At 38.5% G+C, this 12,933-nt stretch overlaps 2 pseudogenes; both read right to left on the bottom strand.

Moving 5' to 3' along the window:
* Nucleotides 1–238: 238 nt before the first annotated feature.
* On the bottom strand, nt 239–1,274 carry LOC128176892 (uncharacterized; annotated as a pseudogene).
* On the bottom strand, nt 1,146–6,118 carry LOC128176893 (uncharacterized; annotated as a pseudogene).
* Between the last annotated feature and the right edge of the window lie 6,815 nt (nt 6,119–12,933).

The raw sequence follows: 12,933 nt of genomic DNA on the forward strand, positions 1-12,933 counted from the left end.
AGTAGATGGTCCAGTGATATTTTTCCCATGTAGATGTCCTGTTGTTGGTCCTCCAGTAGATGGTCCAGTGATAATTTTCCCATGTAGATGTCCTGTTGTTGGTCCTCCAGTATATTGTCCAATTGACGGTTTTCTAATGAGTGTCCTGTTGTTGGTCCTCAAGTAGATGGTCCAATGATGATCTCCCCATGTAGAAGTCCTGTTGTTGTTCCTCCAGCAGATGATCCAGTGATGATGGTCCAGTAATGGTCTTTCAATAAGTGTCCTAGTGATGTTTCTCAAGTTGATTGTCCAGTGATGATCTTCCCATAGATGACCTGTCGTTGGTCCTCCAGTAGATGGTCTTCCAATAGATGTTCTGTTGATGGTCCTCCAGTAGATGGTCCAGTGATGATCTTCCCATAGATGTCCTGTTGTTGTTCCTCCAGTAGATGGTCCAGCTGATGATCGTCCAATAGGTGTCCTTATGAAAGTCCAATAGGTTGTCCAGTGATGATCGTCCAGTAAGTGTCCTGTTGTTAGTCCTCCAGTAGATGGTCCAGTGATGATCTTCCCATGTAGATGTCCTGTTGTTAGTCCTCCAGTAGATGGTCCAGTGATATTTTTCCCATGTAGATGTCCTGTTGTTGGTCTTTCAGTAGATGGTCCAGTGATAATTTTCCCATGTAGATGTCCTGTTGTTGGTCCTCCAGTAGATGGTCCAGTGATATTTTTCCCATGTAGATGTCCTGTTGTTGGTCCTCCAGTAGATGGTCCAGTGATAATTTTCCCATGTAGATGTCCTGTTGTTGGTCCTCCAGTATATTGTCCAATTGACGGTTTTCTAATGAGTGTCCTGTTGTTGGTCCTCAAGTAGATGGTCCAATGATGATCTCCCCATGTAGAAGTCCTGTTGTTGTTCCTCCAGTAGATGATCCAGTGATGATCTTCTAATGGGTGTTCTGTTGTTGGTCTTCCAGTAGATGGTCCAGTTGATGATCTTTCAATAGGTGTTCTGTTGTTGGTTCTCTAGTAGATGTTTGTTTGCTTTTCTGTAAAATGTAAAATTCTTTCCTTTATAAGCAGAATCTAATTGTTTTTATATTTTCTATTGCTATATGTTTTCTTTCATATGATTTGCTGATAATTCTTTGTAATTATTGTACCTTTAAATATTTGCTCAAAGGTTCTATCTTAATTAGGGTGTTGTTGATTAACTGCTGATGAGTCTTCTGTTGATGGTACTCTAGTTGTTGATCTACCAGTTGTACTCTGTCCTGTTGGAAGTCAACCATAGTTGCCCCTTATATTGTCTTACTAAAGATGCCATGTTAATTGCCCACCAGTAGATCCCAAATGTAACAGTCATGTCTTCTTCCACCAAAATTTCATCATGTTCACCCCTCAAGTCGATGTTCTCTACAATAGATTACCTCTCCTTTTGAATAAGAAACTCCAACTCCAATCCATCTTCTATGTATTGTCTATTGTCCTACAGAAGATGCCTTGTTCATTGTCCACCAGTAGATCCCTTACGAACCAGTGACGTCATCTTCCACCAAAATTGCATCATGTTTACTCCTCAAGTCGATATTCTCTACAATAAAAATACCTCTCCCATTCCTTTCAAAACTCCAACTCAAATCCATCTTGTGCATGCTTTATCATTCTGTCAGAGAGGCAACCAGTGTGTACTCCTGCAGGATATGTTTGCGACGTGGTAGACATTCATGATGGCACTTCTCCTGCCTTCTGCAAATAAAAGCAAAAATACTAGTACCTGCCCCTGCTTACCAAGAAATCTTGTTGCCAAAGTTCTTTTTCCTTAGGTGGCCTGATGATCTTTCTCCACGACAAGTCCCTCTGATGATTCCCCAGTTGATGTCATGTTGATGGGCCCCTTGTAGCAATTCTGCTGATGATCATCCAGTTGATGTCAGATTGATGAACCCCTAGTAGATGTCACATTGATGGTCCTCAAAGTATGTCCTGTTGATAGTCCTCTGTAGATGTCAAGTTTTATAAAGATCCCCCAATATCCTTTTCTGAGATGCTCTGCTTCTTTTCCCCCATGAGGTCATGTTGTTTGTCCTCCAGTAGATGGTCCAGTTGATGATCTTCCAATAAGTGTTCTGCTGTAGGTCCTCAAGTAGATGGTCCAGTTGATGATCTTCCCATAGATGTCCTGTTGTTGTTCCTCCAGTTGATGGTCCAGCTGATGATCTTCCAATAGGTGTCCTTATGAAAGTCCTCAAATAAGTTGTCCAGTTGTTAATCTACTAATAATTGTCCTGTTGATGTTCCTCCAGTAGATGGTCGAGTGATTATCTTTCCATGTAGATGTTCCAGTAGATGGTCCAGTAATGGTCTTTCATTAAGTGTCCTAGTGATGTTTCTCTAGTTGATTGTCGAGTGATGATCTTCCCATAGATGACCTGTCGTTGGTCCTCCAGTAGATGGTCCAGTGATGATCTTCCCATAGATGTCCTGTTGTTGTTCCTCCAGTAGATGGTCCAGCTGATGATTGTCCAATAGGTGTCCTTATGAAAGTCCAATAGGTTGTCCAGTGATGATCGTCCAGTAAGTGTCCTGTTGTTAGTCCTCCAGTAGATGGTCCAGTGATGATCTTCCCATATAGATGTCCTGTTGTTGGTCCTCCAGTAGATGGTCCAGTGATAGTCTTCCCATGTAGATGTCCTGTTGTTGGTCCTCCAGTAGATGGTCCAATTGATGGTCTTCTAATGAGTGTCCTGTTGTTGGTCCTCAAGTAGATGGTCCAGTGATGATCTTCCCATGTAGAAGTCCTGTTGTTGTTCCTCCAGTAGATGATCTTCTAATGAGTGTTCTGTTGTTGGTCTTCCAGTAGATGGTCCAGTTGATGATCTTTCAATAGGTGTTCTGTTGTTGGTTCTCTAGTAGATGTTTGTTTGCTTTTCTGTAAAATGTAAAATTCTTTCTTTTATAAGAAGAATCTAATTGTCTTTATATTTACTATTGCTATATGTTTTCTTTCATATGATTTGCTGATAATTCTTTGTAATTATTGTACCTTTAAATATTTGCTCAAAGGTTCTATCTTAATTAGGGTGTTGTTGATTAACTGCTGATGAGTCTTCTGTTGATGGTTCTCTAGTTGTTGATCTACCAGTTGTACTCTGTCCTGTTGGAAGTCAACCATAGTTGCCCCTTATATTGTCTTACTAAAGATGCCATGTTAATTGCCCACCAGTAGATCCCAAATGTAACAGTCATGTCTTCTTCCACCAAAATTTCATCATGTTCACCCCTCAAGTCGATGTTCTCTACAATAGATTACCTCTCCTTTTGAATAAGAAACTCCAACTCCAATCCATCTTCTATGTATTGTCTATTGTCCTACAGAAGATGCCTTGTTCATTGTCCACCAGTAGATCCCTTACGAACCAGTGACGTCATCTTCCACCAAAATTGCATCATGTTTACTCCTCAAGTCGATATTCTCTACAATAAAAATACCTCTCCCATTCCTTTCAAAACTCCAACTCAAATCCATCTTGTGCATGCTTTATCATTCTGTCAGAGAGGCAACCAGTGTGTACTCCTGCAGGATATGTTTGCGACGTGGTAGACATTCATGATGGCACTTCTCCTGCCTTCTGCAAATAAAAGCAAAAATACTAGTACCTGCCCCTGCTTACCAAGAAATCTTGTTGCCAAAGTTCTTTTTCCTTAGGTGGCCTGATGATCTTTCTCCACGACAAGTCCCTCTGATGATTCCCCAGTTGATGTCATGTTGATGGGCCCCTTGTAGCAATTCTGCTGATGATCATCCAGTTGATGTCAGATTGATGAACCCCTAGTAGATGTCACATTGATGGTCCTCAAAGTATGTCCTGTTGATAGTCCTCTGTAGATGTCAAGTTTTATAAAGATCCCCCAATATCCTTTTCTGAGATGCTCTGCTTCTTTTCCCCCATGAGGTCATGTTGTTTGTCCTCCAATAGATGGTCCAGTTGATGATCTTCCAATAAGTGTTCTGCTGTAGGTCCTCAAGTAGATGGTCCAGTTGATGATCTTCCCATAGATGTCCTGTTGTTGTTCCTCCAGTTGATGGTCCAGCTGATGATCTTCCAATAGGTGTCCTTATGAAAGTCCTCAAATAAGTTGTCCAGTTGTTAATCTACCAATAATTGTCCTGTTGATGTTCCTCCAGTAGATGGTCGAGTGATTATCTTTCCATGTAGATGTTCCAGTAGATGGTCCAGTAATGGTCTTTCATTAAGTGTCCTAGTGATGTTTCTCTAGTTGATTGTCGAGTGATGATCTTCCCATAGATGACCTGTCGTTGGTCCTCCAGTAGATGGTCCAGTGATGATCTTCCCATAGATGTCCTGTTGTTGTTCCTCCAGTAGATGGTCCAGCTGATGATTGTCCAATAGGTGTCCTTATGAAAGTCCAATAGGTTGTCCAGTGATGATCGTCCAGTAAGTGTCCTGTTGTTAGTCCTCCAGTAGATGGTCCAGTGATGATCTTCCCATGTAGATGTCCTGTTGTTGGTCCTCCAGTAGATGGTCCAGTGATGATCTTCCCATGTAGAAGTCCTGTTGTTGTTCCTCCAGTAGATGATCTTCTAATGGGTGTTCTGTTGTTGGTCTTCCAGTAGATGGTCCAGTTGATGATCTTTCAATAGGTGTTCTGTTGTTGGTTCTCTAGTAGATGTTTGTTTGCTTTTCTGTAAAATGTAAAATTCTTTCTTTTATAAGAAGAATCTAATTGTCTTTATATTTACTATTGCTATATGTTTTCTTTCATATGATTTGCTGATAATTCTTTGTAATTATTGTACCTTTAAATATTTGCTCAAAGGTTCTATCTTAATTAGGGTGTTGTTGATTAACTGCTGATGAGTCTTCTGTTGATGGTTCTCTAGTTGTTGATCTACCAGTTGTACTCTGTCCTGTTGGAAGTCAACCATAGTTGCCCCTTATATTGTCTTACTAAAGATGCCATGTTAATTGCCCACCAGTAGATCCCAAATGTAACAGTCATGTCTTCTTCCACCAAAATTTCATCATGTTCACCCCTCAAGTCGATGTTCTCTACAATAGATTACCTCTCCTTTTGAATAAGAAACTCCAACTCCAATCCATCTTCTATGTATTGTCTATTGTCCTACAGAAGATGCCTTGTTCATTGTCCACCAGTAGATCCCTTACGAACCAGTGACGTCATCTTCCACCAAAATTGCATCATGTTTACTCCTCAAGTCGATATTCTCTACAATAAAAATACCTCTCCCATTCCTTTCAAAACTCCAACTCAAATCCATCTTGTGCATGCTTTATCATTCTGTCGGAGAGGCAACCAGTGTGTACTCCTGCAGGATATGTTTGCGACGTGGTAGACATTCATGATGGCACTTCTCCTGCCTTCTGCAAATAAAAGCAAAAATACTAGTACCTGCCCCTGCTTACCAAGAAATCTTGTTGCCAAAGTTCTTTTTCCTTAGGTGGCCTGATGATCTTTCTCCACGACAAGTCCCCCTGATGATTCCCCAGTTGATGTCATGTTGATGAGCCCCTTGTAGCAATTCTGCTGATGATCATCCAGTTGGTGTCATATTGATGAACCCCCAGTAGATGTCACATTGATGGTCCTCAAAGTATGTCCTATTGATAGTCCTCTGTAGATGTCAAGTTTTATAAAGATCCCCCAGTATCCTTTTCTGAGATGCTCTGCTTCTTTTCCCCCATTAGGTCCTGTTGTTTGTCCTCCAGTAGATGGTCCAGTTGATGATCTTCCAATAAGTGTTCTGCTGTAGGTCCTCAAGTAGATGGTCCGTTGATGATCTTCCCATAGATGTCCTGGTGTTGTTCCTCCAATTGATGGTCCATCTGATGATCCTCCAATAGGTGTATTTATGAAAGTCCTCAAATAGGTTGTCCAGTTGTTAATCTACCAATAATGGTCCTGTTGTTGGTCCTCCAGTAGATGGTCCAGTTGATGATCTTCCCATAGATGCCCCATTGTTGATCCTCCAGTAGATGGTCAAGTAATGATCTTCCCAAGTAGATGTCCTATTGTTGGTCCTCCAGTAGATGGTCCATTTGATGATCTTCCAATAGGTGTCCTGTTGATGTTCCTCAAGTAGATGGTCCATTGATGATCTTCCAATAAGTGTCCTGTTGTTGGTCCTTCAGTAGATGATCTTCACATAGATGTCCTATTATTGGTCATCTAGTAGATGGTCCAGTTGATGATCTTTTAATAGATGTCCTGTTGTTGGTCCTCCAGAAATAAGTCCAGCTGATGATCTTTTGATAGGTCCTGTTGATGGTCCTCCAGATGATGGTCCAGTTGATCTTCCAAAAGGTGTCCTGTTTTTGGTCATTCAGAAGATAGTACAGTTGATGATCTTCCAAAGATGTCCTGTTGATGGTCCTCCATGAGATGGTCCGGTTGATGATCTTTCAAAAGGTGTCCTCATGTTGGTCAATCAGTAGATGGTCCAGTTGATGATCTTCAAATAGGTATCAAGTTGTTGGTCTCTTAGTGTTTGTTATTTTGCTTTTCTGTCAACTGTAAAATACTTTCCTTTATAAAAAAAAAAATGTAATTATATTTACATTTACAATTGCTGTGTGTTTTTTTTCATATGATTTGCTGATAATTCCTTGTTATTAATGTACCTGCAAATATTCGCTAATGTGTTGTTGATTTCTAATGGATCTTTAGTTGATGTTACTCTAGATGTTCATCTACCAGTAGTGCTGTGTCCTGTTTGAAGTCAACCAGAGTTGCCCCTTATATTCTCCTACTTAATTGTCCACCAGCAGATCCGCAATGCACCAGTGACGTCATCTCCCCCCAACACTGCATCATGTTTACTCTTAAAGATGATGATCTCTACAATAAAATACCTCTCTTTTTCCCTCCGAATCAATTCCATCTACTGTGTTTCATAATTGTTTCAGAGCAGCAACCAAAGTTGTTCTCCTGCAGGAAATGTCTGTGACTTGGTAGACATTCATGATGGCAGTTCTCTTGCATTCTGCAAATAAAAGCACAAAATACTAGTACCTGACACTGCTTTCCATGAAATCTTGTCGTTGATGTTCTTTTTCCTTAGGTGGCCTGATGATCTTTCTCCAGGACATGCCCCACTGATGATTCTCTAGTTGATGTCATGTTGATGAGCCCCTTGTAGCTGTCCTGCTGGTGATCATCCATTTGATGACAATTTGGTGATCCCCAAGTAGACGTCCCTTTGATAGTCCTCAGTAGATATCCTGTTGTTGATCTTCCATTAAATGATGTGTTGATGATTTTTAGTATATGCTCTATTGATCCTCCAGTTGAAATCATGTAAATAATCCACTGGACGTTACTAATGGGGGCTCTTTTGCAACTGTTTTTCTTTTAAAATTAACTTGCAGATGGTTTGTGTCCAGTTGATGGTCCTTCAGTACTAGGGAGTACTCCAATAATCAACTGATGATCTTTTAGTAATGTTTAACTGATGGTCATCCTAATTGTTTTTTTTTTTGTTTTTTGTTTTTTGCTTTCCTTTTACCTATCAAATACTCTTCTTTATAAAAGTAATGTGTTTCTGAAAAAAAAATTTACTTTGTATATATGATCTTTTGATGATTATATTTAATTATGTACCTTAAAGATTACTGAAATTTTCTTTCAATGTTTGATCGTCGGTGAATGCAACGTTCAATGCTAATGGATCATTTGTTGATGGTACTCTTGTTAATTATCTACCTGAAGTAGGGTGTCCTGTCGAGTGTCAATGAGAGTTGTCTTTTATTTCCCTTCTTTCCTAAGACATTGTCCAGCAGTTGATCCCCAAGGAACCAGTCCCTTCATCTGTCCTTATATCTATCTGTATCATATTGCTAATAGTCCTTCACTAGATGTTTTCTACAAAAAATTACCTTTCCCTTTCCCTTATTATTTCCCAATGCCTGTTTTATTATCCCCTCAGAGCCGCAGTCAGTATTTCACTCCTTCATGGATGTTTTTGACTTGATTGACATTCATGGCAGCATTGTGCTTTCACATTCTGCAAAAAAAATGCTATCAAACTACCAAGTACCTGCTGGCCTCGCCAGTAGAAATTCTGTTGCAGATGTTCCTTCCAAGTTCACATGGATTGTTCTTTGGTTGATTTACCACATACCAGTTTTATTTAACGCGTTCTTGGTGAATTGCTCAATCAGTGTTTTCATATTGATAACCTCCCATTTAAACCTGTTGATAACAAAAACGTTAAGTACCTGAACAGGACCCACGAGTAGACAATTCATTTTCTTCTTCACCCTCCTTTGGTATATTCATGCGTTCTTTGATGGTCTACTGTTGCTTCTCAATAAGTTCCTCCAACTGATAAATGGGATATTTCTGATCCTCCAGTAGTCCATTGAATGGCATGTTGGTTTTTTAAAGAACTCATTTGGGTGTTATAATAATGATTTTTAATGTACATGTATTTAATACTGTTTACACCTAGTAGTATAATTTCAGGGAATAGCACTATTTCTTTAAGCTCATAAGTGTCCCAACACTCTCTCCGAGATAAAATTTCATAAACACAAACCATGATAGAAATCTTTCATATTAAAATAGATAAAACTTTTTTCATTTTTAAGGCTGACCATAAACAGTTAATCTAATTTTGGAATTTACCCGTTAATCAGGAAAACTGGTCCTCAGACCTATGTGGTAATTTTTACAGCAGCTTTTACATCAACCATGTTTCACAACACCTTGTTTTTTAACCTCATTATCTAAGCTGCATCAAAAAACATCTCCAACACTTCACTGCTTCTTGGATCAAATGCTAAAAAATATTTAATTTTTTGCCATGGGTCGTTACCTTTTACAAAAATGTCCCCATGTCTTTTTCAATCAGTGCATTACATTATATAGTTGATCATGCATTGACTTCTAGTTTCAATAATTTATCTGGGCATCACCTGTAAATTCTAAAACTAGGACATTTGATTACAGCCTATTTACCCATTCGCAACACTCTCCTATTATGTCGATGATCAGCTTTCCATTCTTTCAAGCAGACTGGACCAATGATGCAGCATAGAAGGTTTGTGTTAACTCTTCATCAGACATCGACATATTCTCAACAACCCATTGCTCTCTTCAAATTGATCTTGCACTTCTAGACAATGAAATGGGTTGACAAAGAAAACCCCAGACATGTCTTACCTACATACTGTATTATTTCATTGACTGTTACAATACTCCTTAACCTCTTGTACTTGTGAAAATGTTAAGACTATTAACTTGTAAATGGTCAGAATTCTCTTATTTCAACAGCTGGATCTATCTACAAAGTATATTACCTTGCACTTCGGACAAAAAGCTTTCCCAAACCTCTTCATTCATTGGACTAATCACACAAGCACATATCAGGGCTATAAAAAATTAACTTCACCCCAACAATCATACACAACAGCTAATTTCACTTTATAGTTATTTAAATTTCATTTTGTTAGAAGACAGAATATTATTTTCACATTTATAATCAAATTAATGGGATTTTTATTTTACCAAAGGCTACCTTTCAAGAATAATCAGGGCTTGGATCACTATTGTGTGCATGGACATAGCACGTTGACTCCTCGCAACATATATTATTAACAAAAACATTACACTACGAAGACTGTTGACTTCTGTTGAATCTGGAGATGCTGCAAATCTGGTATGCATGGATATGCATGTTGACTCCCTCACAAGCGGTTGTGTTGACGCGTCAAGGTGCACGGACATGCATTGATGAATCCAAGGAGAAAAGCAATAAACTGCTTTTTAATCAGCACAGAAGAGTACCTATTCTTTATATTCTCACCGAATATGCATGGATATGCATGCCGATTCCCCTCTGGTACCAGTGTCTTCATCTATAAAAGAATACCTCCGCTACCCTCTAATCATTTGTGTGCATGGAAATGCATCGTAGACTTCAATCCGGCGTCTATGCTACAAATTCAATTCACTCCAAACACATGCATTCAACTATAAAAATGGTCTAGTGAAATATGTTTTTTAAAGATATTAATGTTTTGTATCTAAGAGACGAAGTGTTTTAAACCGACTTGCCTTACAGAGTATTTCCTTTTAAAAATGACAAATCTTTTAGATTTTCAGTTAAATGTTTAACATAAAAGCCATGTTTCACAATTGAAAATATACAACTTTCCTTTCATTTGAGAGTTTTACAGTTTTATGAATATTTGCAAATTTTAAACGCCTTGTTTCATAATTAAATTATATATCTTTGAAGATTTTTTGTTGATTTCTGACTAAAGGACTTCGTAACCGTGTTCATGGATTTTGTTTATCTAGTATTTTGTGCATAGGTGCTCATCAACGTTTCCATATTGGTCTACATCCGAAATTCAGAACAATTATTTAAAATCAGTTTCAAGACATTACATTTTCTGAGGATACCATATTACTGCTAGGTCTACAGTATGTCTTTTACACCTTCAGTACCTTATCTGGTGACTTCTCTAGTGTCCATGTATTCAACGTGTTGTTTAACTTTCATACAACCAGCTTGAAATGCTTCAGTATAAACGACCAGGTGCAACATCAATGTTTATAGAGTATAGTGCCATTTCACAAATTTTGGACGCTGCTTTAAGGACCATTTCACCAAGATCACTTTTATGGAAATGAATGCAAAATATGGTGATGCTGTTGAGGCAAGGAGAAGTCAGTAGCATGGAGTGTGTGACAGGCTCAATACATCACTGGGTCACTCTCAAGAATAGGTCACCTTAAACTTGTCATGTCACCTTTGCATTGTCTTAGGGTTCAACTTTTATTACAGCACTTCTTAATCTCTGAAAAAGACCTTGATTACTGGTAATGTTGACCCACCCCCATTAAAATGTTTCGTTGTCAATTTTTTTTAAACAATTCATAAAAAAAATTTGTATAGTAAGCATTTCTTTCAAAATATTATCCCCTCTTGAAAAATACCTGTTACATGTCTGTCCCTGATTAAATGATCAAGCTCCATTTTTTAGGAACAATGACTGGTCACCAGCAAGATTGTTCGGACGGACAAAATCAGCAAGGGGCAGGTAAATCTGTTCCATAATCTGTAAAAACTGAACTCTCCCAGCCCCTACCCCCGAGAACAAACCCAAACTAAGTAAGAACATAACTTTACAACAAATTACCTTCCTCAAGGTGGCCTCATGGGTCCTTGAGCAGCTTATTTGATTGACAACTTCACACGTTTTAGATGGCAGGATCCTCTGCTCAACTTAACTCTGGGGGTCATTGTTCAGGGACAAATCTTGGATGCATTCTCTATTTTATGGGACCCACATGTTTCTTTGAAACGATGATAGACAATTTTCTCAAGAAAATCCAGACAATAGGCTTTGATAGTGATGGAAGAAGTTTTCATCAAAATTCTAAAGAGATGATGAAAGCTGAAACAACCAATCAAATTCAATAACACTGAATTTCTCAAAATTTACACATGTTTACCATTAAGATTTAACATTAAAAACTGTGCTACTTCGAGGTTCAAACATGCAAGTTTTCCTTTTATATTACCTTCCAACAGGTACCACCTTACTTTAATTCAACATTATAGATTATTTCTTTTTTTAATATTGTCATGGTCAGGGTTTCAGTCTGGTCCTCGGGTCTGTTTTAAATTCTCTTTAAATGCAAGAACCAGGAGAAGTATCCTCCCACTCATCAAAGTGTACACCAGAAGCAATGAGTCAGCTCCCAGGTAATTCAATCATAAATTCTTGATTGGGACAATCATGATGCAAGCAAGCTGTGAAATGTTAAAGTTATAATTTCAGAGTTTGAAAGATGAAGTTTCATTTATTCACCTTCTAGTCAAGCAGAAAACTACAACAGAATTTGACATTTAATATAATTTACTTGTCAATTTGCCAAAATTCAGTTTTAGCTTTTCTCACTTGATTTAACCGAGGGCGAGGAAATGAACTCTGAATTTTATACAAAATATCATTGCCCATAGTCGATTACCACTGTAAAGTTAAAAGTTTTAAACATTATCTAGTTTTAAAAAACTTTTGTTTGATCTACAAACCATATATACAGCAGAACACTGGGAGGTGGGTCCCAAACACAATACCTCTTTCATACATGCTAGTAAACGCAGGGAGGAGGATCACATCCATCCCATTAGTGGTAGATCTGAGGGATCGCTACATTTGGCAAAATACCTACTACGGGGGACAGCAAGTGGAATTATGCGAGGTCAGTGAGGAATTTCTCTGCCATTATCATCCACACAAGACAGCCATGGACGTTCTTATGGAATGCCAATTTTCTTAGATCTTTAATGAATGGGAATACCAAAGGCAGAAGCTAACATGGCGACAAACAGCACCAGGAATGGGGGAATCTTGAGGGCCGGGACGCTGGGTCCACTATCATCTGATTCATCAGAATACAGTCTACACGAGCTGACCCTAACGATGTTGCAATGAACAGCCAAACATTTCAATGTCAGAGCCTCGTCGGACCCTGTACTGCAATAAATCATCGTGAAATGTTAAAGATAGAAATATTTAAATTTTGTAAACAAGATTTATTCATTTATTTGATATTATCAACAAATAACAAAACAAGTTGAACACATAGTGGTGAAAAATACTAAAAAACTGAGAAATGTTACCTGACCCAATACTTAATAACAAACTTATCTAAATTAAACGATCTCCCCCTTTTACATCTACATCCACCGAGTGGAAATTATGATCGGCGTCCATCGAGTTTCCTAAAGTCCTCTTCCCTCCCAAAACCCTTTTCACAGTACTATGAATGAGAGCACAAATATGAGCATTTCTTGAAAATTTCTTCTTCTTTGACAGCAATCTTTTCACCAGCTGAGTTCTTATTTCTCGTTTCCGGTCTCCATGGAAAGTGGGCGCCATTTTGGAATTT

This window comes from Crassostrea angulata, chromosome 3, assembly GCF_025612915.1.
Source record: "Crassostrea angulata isolate pt1a10 chromosome 3, ASM2561291v2, whole genome shotgun sequence".
Lineage (NCBI taxonomy): Eukaryota > Metazoa > Mollusca > Bivalvia > Ostreida > Ostreidae > Magallana > Magallana angulata.